Source organism: Balaenoptera ricei, chromosome 17 (genome assembly GCF_028023285.1).
Source record: "Balaenoptera ricei isolate mBalRic1 chromosome 17, mBalRic1.hap2, whole genome shotgun sequence".
NCBI classification, from domain to species: Eukaryota; Metazoa; Chordata; class Mammalia; order Artiodactyla; family Balaenopteridae; genus Balaenoptera; species Balaenoptera ricei.
The window spans coordinates 79,792,321-79,816,449 of NC_082655.1; the positions used below are offsets into that span (position 1 = coordinate 79,792,321).

A 24,129-nucleotide genomic window follows, 5' to 3' on the forward strand; every position below is an offset into this window, starting at 1 on the left:
CGCGGGGTCTCAGGTGAATCCCAGCCTAGTGTTAGATTTGGGGTTGCCAGATTCCCTGCGAGAATTCAGAGTAGAAGAAATCAGTAGTTTCCAGGATGGTGTGTGTAATCAGGCATTTCTGAGGGAAGAGACTGCCTTTGAGGCAACCAAATGTACCATTTGAAATGGATTAAAAACATTTGTTTTTGGATGAGAGTTTGGTCAGCGACAGTTCTCCAGCCTGCCCATCCCCACTTCTGCTGTGAGCCTCTTTGTCCCAGGTCACCACACCCCCACAAGACAGGACAGCTGCTGCTCCCAGGGAGAAGTTTCTGGAGCCCAAAGCTGGATTTCTACATGTTTGCTTGGAGGTGGAATCAGGACCCCCTGGGGGCTCCCCTCTGCTGCCCGAAGTTCTCTCTGACCTTGACCCTCCGCCAGGCTCTGAGCAGGAGGTGTGGAAAGACGGAGAAATCCAGACCAAATATGAGTTCTGATTCCACCAAGAGCAAATCACTTAAACTGAGCTTCAGTTTCCTTGCTTGTGAAATGGAGGTAACAATGCTTATTGTACAGGGATGTTACGAGGATTTGAAGTGTGGCACACATACATTCAATGCATCTCCCTTCTCTTGGCTAAAAATTTCAGTGGAAACAATGGCTAAAATTGTTCTGGTATGTAAGTTACTTTAGGCTGATGTTAGGTGCTGACAAAACCTAAACCTTGATTTTCGTTATCAATAAAACAACTCTTTGATGGGATTGGCAAATCTACAGATCTCTTCCTTCGGAGAAGCAGAAAGCTGTAAAGAGAGTAAACTGATAGAAATCCAACTTTGTAAGCCTCCCCTCTCTTCCTTCTCTGGACAGGGGAAGCCGTGACCTGGACCAGCAGGGGGTGGTTGTAGCCGTGTGCTTCGTGCCCCCTCCTGGGTGTGGAGCACCGTGGTAGGCCCCCGGGGTTGCTAACGCGAATAGTCTGTGAGCTCTGCTGTGGCGGGAGAATGCCGTGCCTGAGGATTTTTATTACACGTGTGCTATAGGAGACAGCGAACAGGCCTCTGTCTGAGCCCCAGGTGCTGGGGAAACACAGAGCAGAGCGGAGACACCAGTGATGGTAGGGTTCGGCCCCGTGGCTGGTGGGCTCCTGGTGTTCACGCCCCTGGGTAGCCGCTCCTCTTGAGTGTGGGCAGGACCTGTGACTTGCCTTCAGCCAACAGGATACGCAGAATGACGGGCCATCACTTCCACGGTCGTGTTACACAGGACTTTGACTTGAGTCTTGCCAGCCTCTCCCTTGCTGGCTCTGATGAAGCAAGCTGCCGTGCTGGGGGTTACCCTGTGGGGAGGCTCTTGTGGCCAGGAGCTGAGGGCGGCTTCTAGCAGCTAACCAGCGAGAAAGTGAGGCTCGCATCCAACACTCTGCCGGGGACTGGATTCTGCCAATAAGCCCAGGAGCTTGGAAACAGACCCTTCCCCAGTCGAGCCAGAAGATGAGACCACAGCCCTGGCTGACACCTTGACTTCAGCCTGGGAGACCCTGAACCAGAGGACACAGCTGAGTGTCCATGCCTGGACTCCTGTTCACAGAAACTGGGAGTTTATACCTGTGTGCTCTTTAAGCTGCTAAATGTGTGGTAGCTTGTTAAGCCATTGAGTGTATACAGGTCTCAAGAGAGTTGCGGTTGGTGGAGGTTTTAGAAAGAGAGTTAAAGCAAGGATATTCCAAAGAAAGAGCAGAAAAAGCAAATGACATGGCCTGAGAGGGTGTATGCCTTTCAGAAAACAGGGCGGGTTCGGTGTGGCTTTTTGTGAAGGTGGTGGTTGCATCAGGAGGTGAGGCTGGGAAGGAGTGTGGTGCTGGGTATAAAAGGCCTTTGCTACATACTGAGGCGCTTGGTCTGCATCCTGAAGTCTTTGGGAAACTATCAAAGGGTTTTAGGCTGGGGAGGGAAAGCACCAGATTTTTATGTAGGAAAAAATACTGGCGGTGGTGTAGAAGATGCATGGAAGTGGGGAGACTGGTCCAGCTGACGCTGAGGAGTGATGCTCTATGAGGTTCCTGCCACACCTCCTTCCCTATAAGCTGGACCCCTTAGTCTGAGGTGATGTTTTGCAGGATGTTATATTGATAAAGGGGCACCTGTAAGCCTTCAAATAGTGGTACTGACAGCAGAACAGCATGCAGGGAAAGGAAACCAAGATCTGGAGTCAGTGTTGTAAGGATGCATGGCTACTCCCTCCAGGGTGGAAACATACAGCACGTTAACCTAGTTGCAGGTTAATTACCAGTGCAGGTTAATAACCTAGTTGCAGGTTAATTACCAGTGGCCGCCTGCTCTGCCCAAAGTCTCTGTGCTGGCAGCTGGGTCCCTGGAACAGCCGTAGTGAGTGGAGGCCATGCGATTGGGCCAATGAACAGCTCCCCTCCTGCCATCAGGCTGCCACCCACTCAAAATTTCATTCTTTTTTATGGCTGAGTAATATTCCATCGTATATATACCACATCTTCCTTATCCAGACATCTGGTGATGGACACTTAGGTTGCTTTCATATCTATGTAAGTCAGACAGAGAAAGACAAACACTATACACTTATATGTGGAATCTAAAAAATAAAACGAATGAATGAATATAACAAAACAGAAACAGACTCATAGATACAGAGAACAAACTAGTGGTTACCAGAGGGGAGAGGGGTGAGGGTGGGACGAGATAAAGGAAGGGGATTAAGAGGTACCAACTACCAGGTGTAAAGTAAATAAGACACAAAGACGTAATGTGCAGCACAGGGAATATAACTGATATTTTATAATAACTTTAAATGGAGAATAATCTATAAAAATAAAAAAATATGTATATATTGATTTAAAAACCCCCAGTAGGGTCTATTTGCTGTTCCCATAGATTCTCGCAGCTCAAGGGGCCCTGTTTGCAGCTCTGGCCTTGACACCAGCGACAGCAGTTATGTCCACCTTGGCCCCTGAGGATGGCACGTTGTCTCAGGGACTCTCTCACCAGGGCTCCCATGGTCCCCACTGACTCGGGGTGACCCCCTCTCCTGGTAGAACGTCAGCCCCCGTTTACTGAGGGCCCCGAGCTTCTTGAGCGCTGCTCTGCTTTCACCAGAGCATTTCTTAGGAGAAGGGAGTGTCCCTGTGCCCTCTTAGGGGACACACCGGGCGAGGGGCTCTCTGGTCTCGTGTGACGAAGCCACCTGAACACGCCCTCAGGACCCCACCAAGGAGGTCCGGCGTCTCGTCCTGTTCCCTGGAGGCTGTCACGAGGTCCTCTTTCAAGGGGCCGTTCCCCCGGCTCCACAGGGTGGGCTCCAGTCACCCCTGCCAGACAGTAAACGTGGACCCGAAGAGAAAGCAGACCCCCCCCCCCCCCCCCCGTGCAGCCTCGTGCCCTCTCCCCGCCCCACACCCTCGCCCCCGGCGCCCGTACCTGCCCCCCTGGGTCCTCCGGGAGGTATTCGCAAGGTCTGGCGCGTTGCGGTGAGGTGTCTCTTTCCCTTTGCTCAGCCTGTGTGGACACCTGCACTCACGATTGCTCTGGAGGCACCTCAGAGGAGCAGAGAGGGCCGGTGTCACTTTACCTGCGCCCGCGCGAGGTCTCCTGCAGCTGGAGGCTCCCTCTAGGCTCTTCTCCAGAGACAGGAAAGGGGGGGGGGGTCAGCTGTCCTGGAGGCGCCAGGTGAAGCATCTTCTGGGGCTGCACACTCCTTTGCTGTTCCCCCACCCCCATGAGCACGCCCTCAGCCGAGTGTTGGTACCATTCGCTCTCAGACTGTAGGCTGTGGAGGGCGCAGGGGTCTTTGAGCCGTTACAGAGGCTCTGCCTTGGAGTTGGCGACTTGAGCCTTTGCTCAAGGCTTCCAGGATGGGCCGGGCTGGAATCAGGGTGAGGTGCACACCCTAGAGGACGTCCCGTGTTCAGGTGTTTACAGGGGCTTCTGGACGCGATGGCAGAGGCACTTCTGGAAAAGGGGAGCCTTTCTCTGGAACTGGAAGGGCGAGCATCATTTAGCTGAGCAGAGCAGAGGGGGGACTGTTCTAGAGAGGGCGCTGGCTGGTGACCCCTCCTTTGCAGGGCTGGGGACAGGCGTGATGCCAGCGCTGGGTGGCTCCTTGGGAAGGTAACCGAGACGGACTGGGGTTTAGCACGTGGCCAGTGACCCACTGTTTATTCAGAAAAATACGCATCTTCACTGAAATGACAAACGTTAATCGAACGCAGCTTTCTGATGAGCCTGATGGACACCTTGTCAGCCCATCCTCTCCTGACACTGAGCTCAAGTCACTCATTAAAGCGAGAATGTCCACTGCCTCCTCAAGGCTCCGTGTCTAACTCTGAGATTTTTCTATCCTTTCTTCCCCACCATCCTTTTAATTTCTCCAGGAATATTGCAACTTGGCTTGCCACACTCTGGGCTTTCAATCCCCGTGTCCTTTCTTGTAGCTCTGTGGATTGAAGCCCAAAGCAGCCACAGAAACTAATCACCGTGGCTCCTGGTTTTGGGGGATGCATCTTTCTAATTAAGGTTTCCTTTGTCCGCTCACTTCTGATTCATTCATTCTGTCATTTCATCTTTATCTTGACTCTTTTAATTAATTAATTTATTTATTTATGGCTGTGTTGGGTCTTCGTTTCTGTGCGAGGGCTTTCTCCAGTTGCGGCAAGCGGGGGCCACTCTTCATCGCGGTGCGCGGGCCTCTCACTATCGCGGCCTCTCTTGTTGCGGAGCACAGGCTCCAGACGCGCAGGCTCAGTAGTTGTGGCTCACGGGCCCAGTTGCTCCGCGGCATGTGGGATCTTCCCAGACCAGGGCTCGAACCCGTGTCCCCTGCGTTGGCAGGCAGATTCTCAACCACTGCGCCACCAGGGAAGCCCCTATCTTGACTCTTTATAAAGCCACTTATTGGAGATGAAAGTGTTCGAATTTTATCTTTTGTTCTGCATGTTTAAAAATACAGTTAAGGGAGCATTCCTGGTGGTGCAGGGGTTAAGAATCCGCCTGCCAATGCAGGGGACACGGGTTCGAGCCCTGGTCCGGGAAGATCCCACATGCCACGGAGCAGCTAAGCCCGTGCGCCACAACTACTGCGCCTGCGCTGTAGAGCCCACGAGCCACAACTACTGAAGCCCGCACACCTAGAGCCCGTGCTCCGCAACAAGAGAAGCCACTGCAAGGAGAAGCCTGCGCACCGCAACGAAGACCCAACGCAGCCAAAAATAAATAAATAAAAAATAAATAAGTAAAATAAATAGAAAGTACTCAAGAAATTGTTATAGTTTAAAAAAAAATGCAATCAAGGAAAATAGAACTTATTGTGTTATATTATTGTTTCTCACCAAGGAATGGAGTGTGTGTGTGTGTGTGTGTGTGACAGACAGACAGACAGACAGAGGCAGAGAGAGGGCGAGGCTCAGTTCGCAGTGCTGAGCAGGGAGCTGGTCACAGCGACCTGGCCTCTAGAGGCCTTCAGGGCTGAGCTGCCCGGCGTGGCAGGATCTCTGGTCTGGGTGGGAACAGTGGGGCTGAGAGCCCAGCCTCCTGCCTCTCGAGTCCCCATCCTCATGCAACCTTAGAGCCTCGGGGTTTAGAAAATCAGGGTAGTAGTTTCAAAGCCACTGCAGCAGCCAGTTTAAAAACCACTGTAACAGACAAGGGCTGCAGCTCCAACTCTAGTGCACGTTCCTTCCTCATGTCGATTGCTATTTCTTTTCACATCTCTTTTTCTCCGTAGAGTGAGACATGGCTGCTCGTTATCACCCACAACACCCCCTAGGGACATTTACTGGACCCTCCTTGAGCTCCCTATGCTCCTGGATTGTCCCCAGCCAGCCCGTTCCCTTCCACTTGTGACTGTCCCTCTCCTCTGGCCACTGCAGGGCTTCAGGTGTCAGTCCTTTCTGGACCCCCGGTCAGGGTGCTGCCCAACACACGAGGGTGTCTCAGAGTCCCAAATGCCCTCACCTCCTTCCTCCACGCCTGTGTGCTGAGTGGTCCAGGAAAGATGCTGGGATCCAGCTGACAGACTCAAGGACTCCGCTGCGGGGAATTAAAAAGGAGAGAGGTAAAATACAGCGCGTATCAGGAAGACAGCAGGTCAAACAGTGGGTGTCTGAAAAAAAAAAAAGAAAAAAACAGGTGCGATCTTCTGGGCTCTGTTCTCTGTCTTTCTGAGAACTTGGCTGACCTTGGCTGGTCGGGGTGTGACCAGAGTCTCTGCCAAGTTCTCTGTTTCTCCCGGGCACTACCATGTGCCTTCTAGCTGGGCTGAAGCTCCACTGAAATTAACTCTGTTTGGCAAAGATTAGATGGGAGGTTCTTCCAACAACTCTCGTACAAGTGAAACCACATCTGTAGTCTGTTCTAATTGATTCTGTGACCTTGAACAAGTCCCCTTACCTCTCTGGGCTTCAGTTTCCCCATCAGTAAAATCAAGGATTTGAATAGATGGTCTTTTTAAAAAACTTTTTTATTTAAAATAGATAACCAACAAGGACCTACTGGATAGCACAGGGAATTCTGATCAATACTCTGCAATAACCTAAATGGGAAAAGAATTTGAATGGATGGTCTCTAAATGCTTGACTTTTAGAAGCTGTTGCTGTGTGCGTGCCCTGAAAGTGCCCTGAAGGACCTAGGGGCCTTGAAGCAGCCCGTCCGGGGCAGCTTTAGCTGGGTGTGGGTTTTATAAACAAGGGGCTTGGAAGAATCCTTTCCTACAGATCTGCCCTTCGGCCTCACTGCCCTTCTTTCCCTAACATCTCCGAGTGCAAAACCGTCTACAACCCTAAGAAAAATCTCTAAAGCACTATTAGCTGACATTTCCCTTTTAAGGCAGCTGTAGTAGACTTTTCCTGCAAAATCCTCAGAAGTAGAGCTTTGCTGTTTAAGGCTGTTTTATGGAGAGCAGGGATGAGGACGAAAGACAGGGCTGGCCCGGGATCGGGAAGCCGCAAGCTGACAAAGACATCTGCATGTGACACGTGAAGCCACCACCCTTTCTCAGGAGCTGAGAACGGTTCTTCCAGAACAGTAGATTACCTGAGGCTGAGGGCGTGAACCTGGGCGCGAATGTGCATTACAAGACGTGTTCCAGCGCATCCTGCCGTCTGCTACCCAAAGGTGCTGAGTTTCAGCTGTCAGAGGGTGTGGTATTTGGACGGAGGTGGGGGGAGAGCGGTGAACCCTGCCTTCCTCAGCGGAGGTGGGGTCAGCAGCCGTCCCCCACGCTTACTTCTCCACGAGAGATGAGAAACCATGTCTCAGGTCCCTCTGCTCCCGCTGGAAAGGGCCCAGGATTTGTGCTGTGGCACTGAGGCGCGTGGGTACCTTGCAGCGTCCGGGCTCCGCGCGACGGCAGCGCGAGGTGCTCGAGGATGGATGAGGTCTAGCCCGACCCAGGCACGCTGAGCAAAATCTCACCCTGTGTCCTTCCGGCTTGACTTCGGACACACCTCTGCCCGCCCTCCCGTGACACCCCGGGGGCCGCGCAGCTCCCTCTGCACAGAGACGCTTCCCGCCCAGGGTCCTGTGGTCTGGAAGGACGCGGTTGTACTTCCTCGCGTCTGTGCAGGGATGGCCAGCTTGAGGAAGAAGTTGTACTTGTGGCCTGTGGTGAGTGTCAAGTGTGCATGTCACCACCATGGGGGTGAAGCGGGGGGCGGGGGGGGCACTGGCCAGGTGTTTTGCTGTGACATCTTGGGAACTTGTCTCATCTGCTTGGTGAGTCTTGTTTTTTTAATTGGAGTATAGTTGATTTACAATAGTGTGTTAGTTTCACGTGTACAGCAAAGTGATTCAGTTAAATATATATTTTTTCAGATTATTTTCCATTATAGGTCATTACAAGATATTGAATATTGTTCCCTGAGTTATATAGTAAATCCTTGTTGTTTATTTTATACATAGTAGTGTGCACCTGTTAATCCCCATTCCCAATTTATCCCCCCTTCCTCTTTGGTAACCATAAGTTTGTTTTCTATGACTGTGTGTTTCTGTTTGTAAATAAGTTCATTTGTACTATTTTTGGATTCCACATATAAGTGGTATCATATAATATTTGTCTTTGTCTGACTTACTTCACTTAATATGATAATCTCTAGGTCCATCCATGTTGCTGCAAATGGCATGATTTCATTCTTTTTTATGGCTAATATTCCATTGTATGTATGTACCACATCTTCTTTATCCATTCACCTTTCAAATTAGAGCTTTCATCTTTTCCGGATATATGTCCAGGAGTGGGATTGCTGGATCATATGGTAGCTCTATTTTTATTTTTTAAGGAACCTCCGAATTGTTTTCCATAGTGGCTGCAGCAATTTACATTTCCTGCTAGGTGGATCCTTTGTTTTGTCTTTTGCCATTCAAGGGTGAAACAGCATTGAAAGAAGTCTGAAACTGATGGTTGCAGCAGAAGGAAATGGGACAAGTTCAGCCACACATAAAGCCTGGAGGGGGGAGAACACTGCATTGCCAGCTCACCTGGATTTGGGAAACTGAAGTAAGAAAATTTACAATCCTCCCTTCACCCTCCAAAATGCTTTCAGAAAGGTGCTCAACTTCAGGCAACGTTTAAGGGCTTAGAGGCGTGCCATTTATTACTGCAGAGCTGGTGAAAGCTAGTCACTTGATTTATGTTTATCACAGGAGCACAGGGTAACACAGTGAGGACACAGACTTGGAACAGTGGGCACTGAAGCACCTTAACCTTCATGCGTCTTCTGCTGTTCTTACGGGAATGTCTCGGTTGAGAAGAAAAACATCCTTGGCGTCGTGACAATGCAAACACGTTGGCCCCAGACCCACACTCTGAGCTGCAGTGTGAGTCTCGGCCGGGCCCTTCCAGCTCTGAGTTGTCAGCCACAGTGGCCACTCCGGGACCCCGGGAGGGATGGTACATGGTCCGCCTCTTGCTCACGATTGTCCTGAAAGCTGTGAGGTCCTAGGCTATCCAAGCCAAGTATATTAGTAGAATTTTTTTTAATTACAAAAAATTTACTTGTCCTATGCCTCATAAAATCTTTTTTTTCTAAAATTCTGGAAATGGTGCCAGAGCATTTGCTAATAGCTGTGGGACTATTGTTTAATAAATAGTCTCTCCACGGTCTGCAATAGCTCTCTGCTCATTTTTGGATGATACTATGAAGAACATTTCAGTGTAGTTTTCTCCAAAGTTGAGAAACATTTTTTTCCTTCTCTGTTTATTCATGTTATCCTACTAACTAGCTGATAGGCACTAAGGATCTAAAATATACTTTAAATAGTTTTATCATATTTCATGTGTTATATACACTGATTTAAAATAATTAATCCTCATAAAATACAAAGATAAATAGGTTTTTAAAAATCTGCTGTTTTGCATATTCCAAGCCATTACCTGAAGCCCATTACTTGGATTATTGAGAGTTGATTTGAAATTACTTCTTTACCTCTGAAAATTAATTAAAAAAAATTTTTTTCTTTGGGACGTCCCTGGCAGTCCAGTGGTTAAGACTCTGCACTTCCACTGCAGGGGGCACGGGTTCAATCCCTGGTCAGGGAACTAAGATCCCACGTGCTGCATGGTGCAGCCAAAACACAATTTTTTTTCGTCTATAAAATTAGGATGAAGTCTGATAGTATGTAAGTGAACAAGGATTTTTTTTTAAAGCCTTTAACATAGGCTCAAAATGATCACGATGATTCCTAATGACATGTTTGTCATCAGACATTAGAGTTTTATTCTTCTCTAAGAAGCATTTATGTGGAGTTTGGGGATTTATGAACTTGAAAGGGCTTGGTGACTGGGCAGGTTTTTCATCGGAAAGCTGGGAGGGAGAATGAAAGTGATGAGACGTAGCATGTGGTAGGAAGGGCGACTGGTTCAAGTCCTTTCTGCACCTGGGGGGGCCTGCACGCGAACCTGAGCGAGGAACGCACGCCAGCTCCTGTTGGACCTGAGCGAGGAACACACGCCAGCTCCTGTTGGTGCACCTGCACGGTTGGCATCACCCGTTACTCCTGTGGCTGCTTATCTGCCATGAGCGATTAGAAAATTATCAGGTCTGGTTTTCCATGCCTTATCGTCTAAACCTACCTTAAATCGAGGCAGACCATCTTCTGTGGTTCTTCCAGAACGACCTCCCCATTCACTCAATAGGGGAAATTGCTTCAGAGATACCTTTGAATAACTCTCCAGGGACATTTTGAAGGCTACAAAATATTAACGGGGGCCTTAGGCAAAGAAACCAGGTGACGCTGCACCTCTATGCAGATCCTGGGTCTTTTCATCTGGCTAACGGGAAAGAACGCCGGAGGACCACCTGTGATTTCGGAGTCGGCTTTGTCCCAAGAGCTACTCTGTTCTGCCATAAATACTTTGACCTTCCCGCACCCATCTGGAAAGCTCAGTAGCTATACATCTTCTCCAGGGCATATCTTCTGGACCTGATGTTCAGAGAGAGAACAGGCAAAGGGTGAAAGCTTATAAATTTAGGTCAGCCCATTAAAGTGGCTGCTGTCGCCTCTGCTCAGACGGAGATCACTCATCTTTCTCTGGAGACTTCAGCGCTCCCTTGGGCCGCCCACTGGGCAACATTTACTTCCTGTCGTGACGGCAGACATGGAAATGTGGGCTATGATTTATGAGTCTCTTTGGGTTTCCAACCAAAATTCCATGCATGGTTATCTGTAACACACTCGCGGTCTGTGGAGGCCAGCAGAGTTGTAGAGGTCTCTGTTATCATGTATTTAATTTTGAAATCGTTTTTTCCTGTGATGTAGCATTTCTGGATTTTCAGTTCACTGTTTATTCTCAATTGGCTGCATTTGTTAATCTGGGAGAAAGAGGGAAAACTAGGAAGGTCTAGAAAACTGTTCACATCCTCTTGGACAAGCTCACAGATGAAACTTCAGAGCAGAAAGCATTTTGTACACTTGGACAAAGACTGCCAAGGCAAGTTACTCTGGGGGAAATCCTTGATTATCCCTCTGCAAAAGGGTGACAGAAAGCAAGGAGGGTAACCAGGACCATTGGAAATCCTTGATTGCCATTTGGGACTTATTCATCCTGTGCTGCAATTAGACCACGGGTTCTAGAGTGGAGCGCACCCAAGAATGAGGAAACTGATTGAAAATGCACATTCCTGTACCCACCCTTGAAATTCTGAAACCTGACATCTGGGTGCCACCTGGGATTCTGCACGTTTTGTTTGTTTGTTTGTTTTTGCCATGCCACGTGGCTTGTGGGATCTTAGTTCCCCAACCAGGAATTGAACCTGGGCCACAGCAGTGAAAGCGCCAAGTCCTAACCACTGGACTCAAATTCCCACTGGAATTCCCTGGGATTTTGCATGTTTAACAAACACACCAGATGATTCTGTAGACCACCCTCTGGGAAACCTTGGTCTAGAAAACCGTGTACAAAATATCCTGATACAGAGCAGCGGCTCGTGATTTAAGAGTTTCCAGATTTTCTAGAGCAGCTTTTTTTTTTTTTATAAATTTATTTATTTTATTATTTTATTTTATTTATTTATTGTTTCTGGCTGCGTTGGGTCTTCGTTGCTGCACGCAGGCTTTCTCTAGTTGCGGCGAGCAGGGGCTACTCTTCGTTGTGGTGCGCGGGCTTCTCATTGCGGTGGCTTCTCTTGTTGCGGAGCACCGGCTCTAGGCACACGGGCTTCAGTAGTTGTGGCACGCAAGCTCAGTAGTTGTGGCTCTTGGGCTCTAGAGCGCAGGCTCAGTAGTTGTGGTGCACGGGCTTAGTTGCTCTGCGGCATGTGGGATCTTCCCGTACCAGGGCTCAAACCTGTGTCCCCTGCATTGGCAGGCAGATTCTCAACCACTGCGCCATGAGGGAAGCCCCAGCTTTTATTTTTATTTTGTTTTTTCATTTTTACCAAATCTTTAAGTTAAACTGAACGAGATATTCAAATTCTCCACTCCTTCAATGTCGTAGATAATCAAGAACATTTGTACAGTGTTGAGGGGAGCTCGGTCAGGTTCAAGGTCAGGGTGCTGGCTTTCACTTTGTGCTGCTTCCCTTACCTCCACCACCCTCATCACCATTCACCCAGCCTCAGGTTCATTCTAATTCCTCCGTTCCTCTGCAAAACATCTATTTTCAAATACTCACTGCTTCTCACACTATTTTGTTTCAAGTCTGCTGTGTGACAGTTGGCCTGGCCTTGGGACAGATTTACATCCTGCACACCTGTCCTAACAGCAAGCTACAAATTGCTTAATTGTTATCCCCAATTTATAGAGCAAGGCATTGAGGCTGAGGGGCTCCAGGTAACAAAGCTGGGAAGCAGGAGAGTGAGAATTCTCAGCCAGGTCTGGAACTCAACCTCACACACGTTCCTTCCCCCAGGAAAGGTCACGTCAACATCTCGGGAGAGAATCTCCGAATTCCAGGGCCGGGAGACCCCTGAGACCCTCAATCCAAGCCTTTTACTCCATATGGGAAAACTGAGGCACAGGTTGGTGAAACTACTTCCTAATCCACACAGATTTTAAATATTAGACTCAAAACCAAACTCCACATTTCTTTCCGCAGTATTGCTTTGTTGCCTCTTAAACACTTTAATGTTTATCCGTTAGGAACAGTGGAGTTGAGGGTAAGTAACAACTCGGGTTTACTTCATTTCTTCAACTCTCTGTATTTAGGGCCAAGGAGATAGGATAATTTTGTGGATGATAAACGTTGTGTTCTATATCAAGATTGTGCAACATATGAAAGTTAGCCTGTCAACAGCTTTAACCTAAGAGAGAAATTGGGGTTATTTCTATAATGGTAGAGACCAGGGCTAGATCAGGCGGGGAGCTGTTTACTTCCAACAGTTCTATGGAGAAAATGTATCACGTCTCTGTCAAGAGCTCAATTTCCCTCCTACACACTTTACATTTCTGGTTGCACACCTCATTTTTTCTGTCTGAACCTGCGGTTTTGGTAGCCCTGACACCTCTGAAGCCGGGCTCACTCCCATGAGTTGTAGTTAGATGCGCAAGTGGGGTTACGTACGGGGGCCTCCTTCTTCTTCTGTGTGCAGGAAGCTCTGGTGCTGGCAACTCTCACCTGGAAGCAAGGGATTTTTCGGGGGTAAGATTGGTCCTCCATTAAAAACAAAAAGCAACATAAAATGAAAAAACCCTGAAAGCCCTATTAATCCTCCAGGGTCCAGCGCATCCATCAGTGTAACGGAAAGTGGTTCAGCTGAAGGTGACGGGGGTGCCCTGCCCCCGCTGTCTGCTGTCCCCTCCCCAACCCGACACCAAGGTCTGCGTGCACTTTGTCCCCAGCGGTGTCGCCCTCCGGACCCAGAGCCTTAACAGCCTTCTCAAGCTGCTGTGATCGCCCAGTTCGGTTCTGGCCACGAGGTGAGCCAGGTATGCATGTGTGTGTGTTTACCCATGTGTACATGCATGTGCATGTGTGCTTGTATACTTATGTGTATGTATGCCCAAAGCCGCCCCTCCAAAAGCCAGGAACGCCTTCAAAATGTGGCATCTCCTGGGGGCTGTCGCTGATTGCCTTTCATCGTACTCGTGGACTTGCATCTGCCAGGAAGGCTGTGTTGGCTGACGGTTGTGGGCTTGGGCTCCAGAGCCGGACCGTCTGGAATCAGATATCTGCTCGCAACTTACTTGCGCTATGACCTTGGGAAAATGGCTTACCCCTCACTTCCTCACTTTCCCCAGCTGTGAAGTCGGGGTGTTACAGTACCTCCCCAGCAGGGTTATTGTGAGGATGGATTGAACGAATCAGTGACTAATTATAAAATATTGGGAACAATGTGTGGCACATAGTAAGTTCTCAGAAATATAAGCCGACAATATTATTTTTACTGAGGAATATCAGCCGTGGATGCGGGCAGCTAGGACGAGAGATAAAGCTCAGAGCAGACATTCAGCCTAACATCCAAGGGAAGTGTCATGTATTCTCTTGGGCAGGCACCATCATGAAATGTAACCGGGTAGCAGAAAACATCAACGTTGATGGAACTTCCCAAGGGCAAGGGAAGAAGGAGGAAGAGATGGTGGCTTTATACCAAGATGACGTTGACAACGGCTGAAGAACTTCCCTTGTCTCCTGTGGATGGAGTTGGTTATTTATGGTGGTTTTATTTCAAGCGTCAGCTAATGTAGTTGAAACAGGGGATTAACTATAAAAACTGGGGATGACTTATGGAACCCAAGGGCAGGAATCCAGCTGGGTCTCAGGAGAGGCTGGAACAGGGAATGTGGGGGGCTCTTTCTCCATCTCCCGTCTGCCCCTTTCTCTGCTTTTGCTCAGGATGCTCGCTCTGCACGAGGACCTCTTCTGCTTCTCAGCTGACTTGTTGGGTGAAGGTGGCCACCAGAGGCTCCTGAGGCCATATGTTACTCTTCTGCCCTTTGGTGAATCTCACATCCTCACCCTCAGTCACAGGCACTCACCGTCAGCAAGAGTGAGGGTCACCCGAGAGCAACACGACAGCAAGGAACCAGACTCATGTCTTGGAGGAGATGTGCTGGGCAGAAAGGACCACCTCCTGGGAGCACCATTCACATGGTCCACGATGGCCACCTGAACGGTAACACCCACTTCTTTACTGAGGCAGTATGTGTTTATATCAATATACAATTCACCGTATTAAAAAGATCATTTACACTTTTGGGGGTAAAGTCGTTTGATTCAGCAGGTCAGTCCTATGGAAAATAAACGTCGTTGTCTGGCCAGCATGTCTTTGTCTTTTCCTCACTGTCCTGGAAGTGTGTATATATTTTTTTTCCTTCTTTTTTATTTTAAGGTAGCAGATGTACTTTTCGGCTATGGAAGCTCTCTGATCTCTAACACTGGATTCCTGTGAGTGTGTCTGCCATCCATCCTTCCTATAACTTGCGGTAAAGTGAATTGAGGCTCTCACTTCTTGTTTGGGTGCCTTACTGTGTCTTAGACGTTATCCTACCTGATATTACAGTGTCCTCAGCTTATTGTCACTTGGGGACTTCAATTTTCAAGTGAATGAGATTTCTGGCAGAATGGCTCCATCATTCATGATCACTATGGCAACAGTGGGACTGCTTTTCATGGGTGGTTGCAGCTTCTATAAACAGCCAAGATGGTCCCCCACATTTTTGGAATATGTATCAAAAGGAAAGAATAAGAAACTTTTTTTTTTCTGACCATCTTTTTTTTTTTTTAACATCTTTATGGGAGTATAATTGCTTTACAATGGTGTGTTAGTTTCAAGAAACTTTAAAAATATATTTTCATCACCTCCCCTTCAGATGGGGATCATGTGATACGGCCAGGTGCTCAGATAAATTATGGTAACATCTGCATTCCTTTTCCAGATATAGCATAAGTCTCTTGCCAAATGTGCTAAGAACATATGGGTTGTAATGATAAAGTTTTAATGCTTAGATTGTTTAATTTTCTTAACTAGGGTTACAGAAGAGAAATTTAGCAGCCTTTAAAAATCACCGATAGATCCTTAAAGATTTAGAAATTTTGCCTTTTCGATGAGCTAGGAATCAGCAGTAAGGTGATGGTGTGACTAACTTGCCCACTCACATCCTTTTCTATGTTTTGTATTCCCTTCCCTGTCACACCGACAACCAGCACAGTGACCGCTGAACGATAAGTTAACCAGCTTCTGTCAATACCTATCGGTATTTTGCCTCTAAATCTCCATCCTCTTGCTCATCCTCATTGGTTACCCTCAGGGATTCACCCGGATGAAAAAGGAGAGACAAGGTCTGAGGTTGAAGCAGCAAAAGCAGAAAGGACGTGAAGCTTGAAGGAAAGAAGATCAACTCCTACCCGGTCGGTCCTCTGCGTGCCTTTCCCTGGGCTTCCGATTCTGTGCCGTGTGGATGTAGTAACAGCAATTCCCTAGGCTCTTTCCAAATCTCACTTTCAGAGTCTGTTTCAACATTTCCACTAGTCCACAGGAGATGTAATTGCACTCACGATCAGTTACTCTGCGGGCCTATTTCAGCTTCTTTCCTGCCTTTATTTTATGTCTGGAACGTTGTTTTTCTTTCTCTTTTTGCCTCCTGTTTTGATTTATACTCTCTGGTTAGGTTTTTTTTTTTTTTTTTTTTAGTTTCTTAGATGTTTTTATTCAGCAATATATCAACATTGCCTCTCACCTTATACTGTACATAACTGGTGGCAAATGGATAATAATAGAGTGCTACTTCACTTGTTAATCATCCAATAAAGAGAATGTGACTTAGTGATCAGTGGCAATTACCTTAGAATTGCAACATATGGTAAATTGAATCTTTTTGTACAGTGGCATTTAGTTGTTTGGGACCGTGTACCAAATTAATGGGAACATCAGGTAAATTTAACATCTTTACTGCTTTAATTGATCCTAAAGTGGGTAATTATGTTATCTATGAAGTCAATTTGTCCTTTTCCATTATTTATGATGTGCAGTTGTACACCAGGCACACACCAGTCACAATGCAATTGCAACATATATGTTTGGAGGCTGCTCCAAATGCGGGGCAAAACACGAAAGAGGAATAACCTTGGAGTTGTTGTATTGCACTGAAAGACTGTCTTATTATTTCTGCTTTAGTTGTCATACTGGTGAAGTAAACATACAGCATTGTATTAACCTTTAAGATTTCTAATAACTGGAGAATAACCTAAAGAGTTTTTCTTTTGGATTGATTTGTTTTAAAGTCATTCAGACTGTTCTGAGTCTTCAGTATCCCAAAGTCTACCTTGGTAAACTCAAAGCATTTGCATAATTAACAGTTGCTGAAGTTTTTTGATTACCCCTTGGAAGGAAAAGCAGGCTTTTCAATCGTCCCTTCATCAGCAGTTCTCAACTCTGGCAGCACATTTGGATTAACTTATATCTAACCCACGGATAGAGAGCCTCCCTGGCTGTGTGCCCTTGCAGAGCCTCTGGTCGTCCTTCACTCTGTATGACAGTCTCTGTGTCCATCCACATCTCTACAAATGACCCAATTTCATTCCCTTTTATGAGTAATATTCCATTGTATATATGTACCACATCTTCTTTATCCATTTTTCTGTCGATAGGCATTTAGGTTGCTTCCATGACCTGGCTATTGTAAATAGTGCTGCAATGAACATTGGGGTGCATGTGTCTTTTTGAATTATGGTTTTCTCTGGGTATATGCCCAGTAGTGGGATTGCTGGGTCATATGGTAATTCTATTTTTAGTTTTTTGTGGAGCCTCCATACTGTTCGCCATAGTGGCTGTATCAATTTACATTCCCACCGACAGTGCAAGAGGGTTCCCTTTTCTCCACACCGTCTCCAGCATTTGTTGTTTGTAGAATTTCTGATGATGCCCATTCTAACCAGTGTGAGGTGATACCTCACTGTAGTTTTGATTTGCATTTCTCTAATAAATAGTGATGTTGAGCAGCTTTTCATGTGCCTCTTGGCCATCTGTATGTCTTCTTTGGAGAAATGTCTATTTTGATCTTCTGCCCATTTTTGGATTGGGTTGTTTGTTTTTTAATATTGAGCTGCATGAGCTGTTTATATATCTTGGAGATTAATCCTTTCTCTGTGATTTGTTTGCAAATATTTTCTCCCATTCTGAGGGTTGTCTTTTTGTCTTGTTTATGGTTTCCTTTGCTGTGCAAAAGCTTTTAAGTTTCATTAGGTTCCATTTGTTTATTTTTGTTTTTATTTCCATTACTCTAGGAGGTGGGTCAAAAAAGAAGATCTTGCTGTGATTTATGTCATAGAGTGTTCTGCCTATGTTTTCCTCTAAGAGTTTTATAGTGTCCGGTCTTACATTTAGGTCTCTAATCCATTTGGAGTTTATTTTTGTGTATGGTGTTAGGGAGTGTTCTAATTTCATTCTTTTACATGTAGCTGTCCAGTTTTCCCAGCCCCACTTATTGAAGAGACTGTCTTTTCTCCATTGTATATCCTTGCCTCCTTTGTTATAGATTAGGTGACCATAGGTGCGTGGGTTTATCTCTGGGCTTTCTATCTTGTTCCATTGATCTATATTTCTGTTTTTGTGCCAGTACCATACTGTCTTGATTACTGTAGCTTTGTAGTATAGTCCGAAGTCAGGGAGCCTGATTCCTCTAGCTCCGTTTTTTTCCCTCAAGACTGCTTTGGCTATTCGGGGTCTTTTGTATCTCCATACAAATTTTTAAGATTTTTTGTTCTAGTTCTATAAAAAATGCCACTGGGGGGCTTCCCTGGTGGCGCAGTGGTTGAGAATCTGCCTGCCAATGCAGGGGACACGGGTTCGAGCCCTGGTCTGGGAAGATCCCACATGCCGCGGAGCAACTGGGCCCGTGAGCCACAACTACTGAGCCTGTGCATCTGGAGCCTGTGCTCCGCAACAAGAGAGGCCGCGATAATGAGAGGCCTGTGCACCATGATGAAGGGTGGCCCCCGCTCGCCGCAACAAGAGAAAGCACATGCACAGAAATGGAGACCCAACACAGCCATAAATAAATAAATAAATAAATAATTTAAAAACAAAAAAAAAATGCCATTGGTAATTTGATAGGGTTCGCATTGAATCTGTAGATTGCTTTGGGTAGTATAGTCATTTTCACAATATTGATTCTTCCAATCTAAGAGCATGGTATATCTCTCCATCTATTTGTGTCATCTTTGATTTCTTTCATCAGTGTCTTATAGTTTTCTGAGTACAAGTCTTTTACCTACTTAGGTAAGTTTATTCCTAGGTATTTTATTCTTCTTGTTGCAATGGTGAAGGGGATTGTTGCCGTAATTTCTCTTTCTGATCTTTCATTGTTAGTGTATAGGAATGCAAGAGATTTCTGTACATTAATTTTGTATCCTGTAACTTTACCAGATTCATTGATTAGCTCTAGCAGTTTTCTGGTGGCATCTTTAGGATTCTCTATGTATAGTATCCTGTCATCTGCAAACAGTGACAGTTTAACTTCTTCTTTTCCAATTTGTATTCCTTTTATTTATTTTTCTTCTCTGATTGCAGTGGCTAGGACTTCCAAAACTATGTTGAATAATAGTGGCGAGAGTGGACATCCTTGTCTTGTTCCTGATCTTAGAGGAAATGCTTTCAGTTTTTCACCATTGAGAATGATGTTAGCTGTGGGTTTGTCATATATGGCCTTTATTATGTTGAGGTAGGTTCCCTCTATGCCCACTTTCTGGAGAGTTTTTATCATAAATGGGTGTTGAATTTTGTCAAAAGCTTTTCTGCATCTATTGAGATAATCATATGATTTTTATCTTTCAATTTGTTAATATGGTGTATCACATTGATTGATTTGCATATACTGAAGAATCCTTGTATCCCTGGGATAAAGCCCACTTGATCATGGTTTATGATCCTTTTAATGTGTTGTTGGATTCTGTTTGCTAGTATCTTGTTGAGGATTTTTGCATCTGTATTCATCAGTGATGTTGGTCTGTAATTTTCTTTTTTTGTAGTATCTTTGTCTTGTTTTGGTATCAAGGTGATGGTGGCCTTGTAGCATGAGTTTGGGAGTGTTCCTTCTTCTGCAATTTTTTGGAAGAGTTTGAGAAGGATGGGTGTTAGCTCTTCTCTAAATGTTTGATAGAATTCACCTGTGAAGCCATGTGGTCCTGGACTTTTGTTTGTTGGAAGATTTTTAATCACAGTTTCAATTTCATTACTTGTGATTGGTCTGTTCATATTTTCTATTTCTTCCTGGTTCAGTGTTGGAAAGTTATACCTTTCTAAGAATTTGTCCATTTCTTCCAGGTTGTCCATTTTATTGGCATAGAGTTGCTTGTAGTAGTCTCTTAGGATGCTTTGTATTTCTGCAGTGTCCATTGTAACTTCTCCTTTTTCATTTCTAATTTTATTGATTTGAGTCCTCTCCCTCTTTTTCTTGATGAGTCTGGCTAAATGTTTATCAATTTTGTTTATCTTCTCAAAGAAATGGCTTTTAGTTTTATTGATCTTTTCTATTGTCTTCTTTGTTTCTATTTCATTTATTTCTACTGTGATCTTTCTACTAACTTTGGGTTTTGTTTCTTCTTCTTTCTTTAGTTCCTTAGGTGTAAAGTTAGATTGTTTATTTGAGATTTTTCTTGTTTCTTGACGTAGCATTGTATTGCTATCAACTTCCCTCTTGGAACTACTTTTGCTGCATCCCATAAGTTTTGGATCATCGTGTTTTCATTGTCATTTGTCTCTAGGTATTTTTTGATTTCCTCTTTGATTTCTTCTGTGATCTCTTGGTTATTTAGCAATGTATTGTTTAGCTTCCATGTGTTTCTGTTCTTTATGGTTTTTTTCCCTGTAATTTGTTTCTAATCTCATAGTGTTGTGGTCAGTAAAGATGCTTGATATGATTTCAATTTTCTTAAATTTACTGAGGCTTGATTTGTGACCCAAGATGTGATCTATCCTGGAGGATGTTCCGTGTACACTTGAGAAGAAAATGTAATCTGCTGTTGGGATGGAATGTCCTATAAATATCAATTAAATCAATCTGGTCTATTGTGTCATTTAAAGCTTGTGTTTCCTTATTAATTTTCTGTCTGGATGATCTGTCCATTGATGTAAGTGAGGTGTTAAAGTCCCCCACTGTTATTGTGCTACTGTCTATTTCCTCTTTTATAGCTGTTAGTAATTGCCTTATGTATTGAGGTGCTCCTATGTTGGGTGCATATATACTTATAATTGTTATATCTTCTTCTTGGATTGATCCCTTGATCATTATGTAGTGTCCTTCCATGCCTCTTGTAACATTCTTTATTTTAAAGTCTATTTTATCTGATATGAGTATTGCTACTCCAGCTTTCTTTTGATTTCCATTTGCATGGAATATCTTTTTCCATCCCCTCACTTTCAGTCTGTATGTGTCCCTAGGTCTGAAATGGGTCTCTTGTAGACAGCATATATATGGGTCTTGTTTTTGTATCCATTCAGTGAGCCTGTGTCTTTTGGTTGGAGCATTTAATCCATTCACGTTTAAGGTAATTATCGATATGTATGTTCCTATGACCATTTTCTGAATTGTTTTGGGTTTGCTTTTGTAGGTCCTTTTCTTCTCTTGTGTTTCGCACTTAGAGAAGTTCCTTTAGCATTTGCTCTAGAGCTGGTTTGGTGGTGCTGAATTCTCTTAGCTTTTGCTTGTCTGTAAAGCTTTGGATTTCTCCATTGAATCTGAATGAGATCCTTGCCAGGTAGAGTAATCTTGGCTGTAGTTCTTCCCTTTCATCACTGTAAATATATCGTGCCACTCCCTTCTGGCTCGTAGAGTTTCTGCTGAGAAATCAGCTGTTAACCTTGTGGGAGTTCCCTTGTATGTTATTTGTTTTTTTTCCATTGTTGCTTTTAATAATTTTTCTTTGTTTTTAATTTTTGTCAATTTGATTACTATGTGTCTCGGTGTGTTTCTTCTTGGGTTTATCCTGCCTGGGATTCTCTGAGTTTCCTGGACTTGGGTGGCTATTTCTTTTCCCATGTTAGGGAACTTTTCAACTATTATCTCTTCAAATATTTTCTCGGGTCCTTTCTCTCTCTTTTCTCCTTCTGGGACCCCTATAAAGTGAATGTTGGTGCATTTAGTGTTGTCCCAGACGTCTCTTAGGTTGTCTTCATTTCTTTTCATTCTTTTTTCTTTATTCTGTTCTGTGGCGGTGAATTCCACCATTCTGTCTTCCAGGTCACTTATCCGTTCTTCTTCCTCAGTTATTCTGCTTTTGATTCCTTCTAGTGTATTTTTCATTTCAGCTATTGTATTGTTCATCTCTGTTTGTTTGTTCTTTAATTCTTCTAGGTGTTTGTTCTTCAGTTCTTCTAGGTCTTTGTTAAACATTTCTTGCATCTTCTCGATCTTTGCCTCCATTCTTTTTTCCAAGGTCCTGAATCATTTTCACTATCATTATTCTGAATTCTTTTTGTGGAAGGTTGCCTATCTCCACTTCATTTAGTTGTTTTCTGGGGTTTTATCTTTTTCCTTCATCTGGTGCACTGTCCTCTGCCTTTTCATCTTGTCTATTTTTCTGTGAATGTGGTTTTCGTTCCACGGGCTGCAGGATTGTAGTTCTTGCTACTGCTGTCTGGCCTCTGGTGGATGAGGCTATCTAAGAGGCTTATGCAAGCTTCCTAATGGGAGGGACTCATGGTGGGTAGAGCTGGGTGTTGCTCTGGTGAGCAGAGCTCAGTAAAACTTTAATCTGCTTGTCTGCTGAAGGGTGGGGCTGAGTTCCCTCCCTGGTGGTTGTTTGGCCTGAGGTGACCCACCACTGGAGCCTAGAGGCTCTTCAGTGGGGCTAATGGTGGACGCTGGGAGGGCTCACACTGAGGAGTACTTCTCAGAACTTCTGCTGCCAGTGTCCTTGTCCCCATGGTGAGCCACAGCCACCTCCCGCCTCTGCAGGAGACCCTCCAGCACTAGCAGGTAGGTCTGGTTCAGTCTCCTATGGGGTCACTGCTCCTTCCCCTGGGTCCTGATGTGCACACTACTTTGTGTGTGCCCTCCAAGAGTGGAGTCTCTGTTTCCCCCAGTCGTGTTGAAGTCCTGCAATCAAATCCCACCAGCCTTCAAAGTCTGATTCTCTAGGAATTCCTTCCCCCATTGCTGGACCCCCAGGTTGGGAAGCCTGACATGGGGCTCAGAACCTTCACTCCAGTGGGTGGACTTCTGTGGTATAAGTGTTCTCTGGTTGGGAGTCACCCAGCCAGCAGTTATGGGATTTGATTTTATTGTGATTGCGCCCCTCCTGCCATCTCCTTGCAGCTTCTCCTTTGTCTTTGGATGTGGGGTATCTTTTTTGCTGAGTTCCAGTGTCTTCCTGTGGATGATGGTTCAGCAGTTAGTTGTGATTCCGGTGCTCTCACAAGAGGGAGTTATCTGGTTAGATTTTATGCTTCCTTTTAAGTCATCTCAAATCCTTTCTGGCAAGGGATAATTTTTAAAATATACGTAGAGATTACCGTGTCCTGAATCATCACCTAATCTCTCTGTACTTGAATATCTTCTATTTCTTCTGTTTCTGAAGCTAATTTTATTGTCACACACTGTTGTTGCCATGGATATGTGTATCCCTCAGAGAGGGATTTCTGGTTTTATGAAGGCTCTTTCTAAGTTTCTTGGGGGGAAAAAAGATATTTCACTTGAGAAAAAGCTTGTTTCATGAAGACCATTTTTCCTTTGAGGTATACAGTATTTTAAAACACCTTACTCTAAACATATAATTTCTTTAGCCTCATCTTTTTTGACAGAAGCTATTGGCCATTCTCTTCCCCTGTTTATTTTCTGCTTGTAATTTTTAAAAGTTTTTATTTGCAAAGCAGTTACCAGAGTAATTAGAATGCAGTGAACCCTTGGGCTTGAACACGTTTGAAGAGCTAAATGCTTTTTGAATGATTTTTTTTCCCCATGAGCCTTTTAAAATGTAACTTCAAATACCGCTGACTTGGAATGTCAGCCGGTGGAGCTGATGGGCTCTAACATTTTTACTGCTGTCAGGAAGCTGTGAGCTTCATCGGGAGAAAAGCATTTTCTGGAAGGAGAAGTTAATTGGGGAGTTAGCAGTTTAACAGAGATAAAAATAAGTTGTCATTCACAACTGACTGATTTTGGCTCTGAGTTACTTCCTGGACTCAATTTCCATCGGCCAGAAAAGTATGAACGCTGCCCTGGACATGGGAGCAGGGCCCCAGGGCACCGATGATCTTCCACGAATCTGGACAGTCTGCCTCCGGATGCCTAATCAGGTAAACCCAAAGTCAGAAAACACTCTCTCAGGAGGAGTGATTTTGTAAGTTCCTGTCACATATTTGAGAAAAATAAAGTAATATTCTGCTCCGTTGGAAGGAAAGGAAATCTGTAGAAATAAGTAACAACCCTCAGAAATTTCCCTGAGTCCAAGCTCCCCGACCCGAGGCTTGGATGAACCTTGGGAAGAAGCAACCACAAGGCCAGAGGGGCTTCAGATGTTGGCTTGTCCGCCCAGGACCAGGGGGGTGAGTGAGGCACTTACCTTGAGAGCAAAACCTAAGGAGACACCCCCCACCCCAAATGCTGTCATCAAGATAAATCCTATTTTAATGCAGTATTTAAAAAATCAAGTCAATGCAAAGAAACAGAACATTGAGTGTGCCAGTGGGGACTTACATGGACGAATGAATTGGTGAGGCCCCCCTGAGGTGGGCTGCCACCTCATCACCCC

At 45.3% G+C, this 24,129-nt stretch overlaps 2 long non-coding RNA genes across 4 annotated transcripts; both read left to right on the forward strand.

Annotated features, from left to right (window-relative positions):
• The first annotated feature begins 8,372 nt into the window (after positions 1 to 8,372).
• On the forward strand, positions 8,373 to 13,347 carry LOC132351848 (uncharacterized). The gene is made up of 4 exons (XR_009498501.1): positions 8,373 to 8,499; positions 8,646 to 8,819; positions 12,352 to 12,460; positions 13,156 to 13,347. It is a non-coding gene; the product is annotated as an uncharacterized LOC132351848 (long non-coding RNA).
• A 931-nt stretch (positions 13,348 to 14,278) lies between these two features.
• On the forward strand, positions 14,279 to 16,013 carry LOC132351847 (uncharacterized). Of its 3 annotated transcripts, none has more exons than XR_009498499.1 (3): positions 14,279 to 14,554; positions 14,771 to 14,826; positions 15,690 to 16,013. It is a non-coding gene; the product is annotated as an uncharacterized LOC132351847 (long non-coding RNA). The 3 variants fall into 3 exon arrangements; XR_009498498.1 differs by having other exon boundaries at positions 14,775 to 14,826; XR_009498500.1 differs by lacking the exon at positions 15,690 to 16,013 and adding an exon at positions 15,586 to 15,667.
• The last annotated feature ends 8,116 nt before the right edge of the window (positions 16,014 to 24,129 follow it).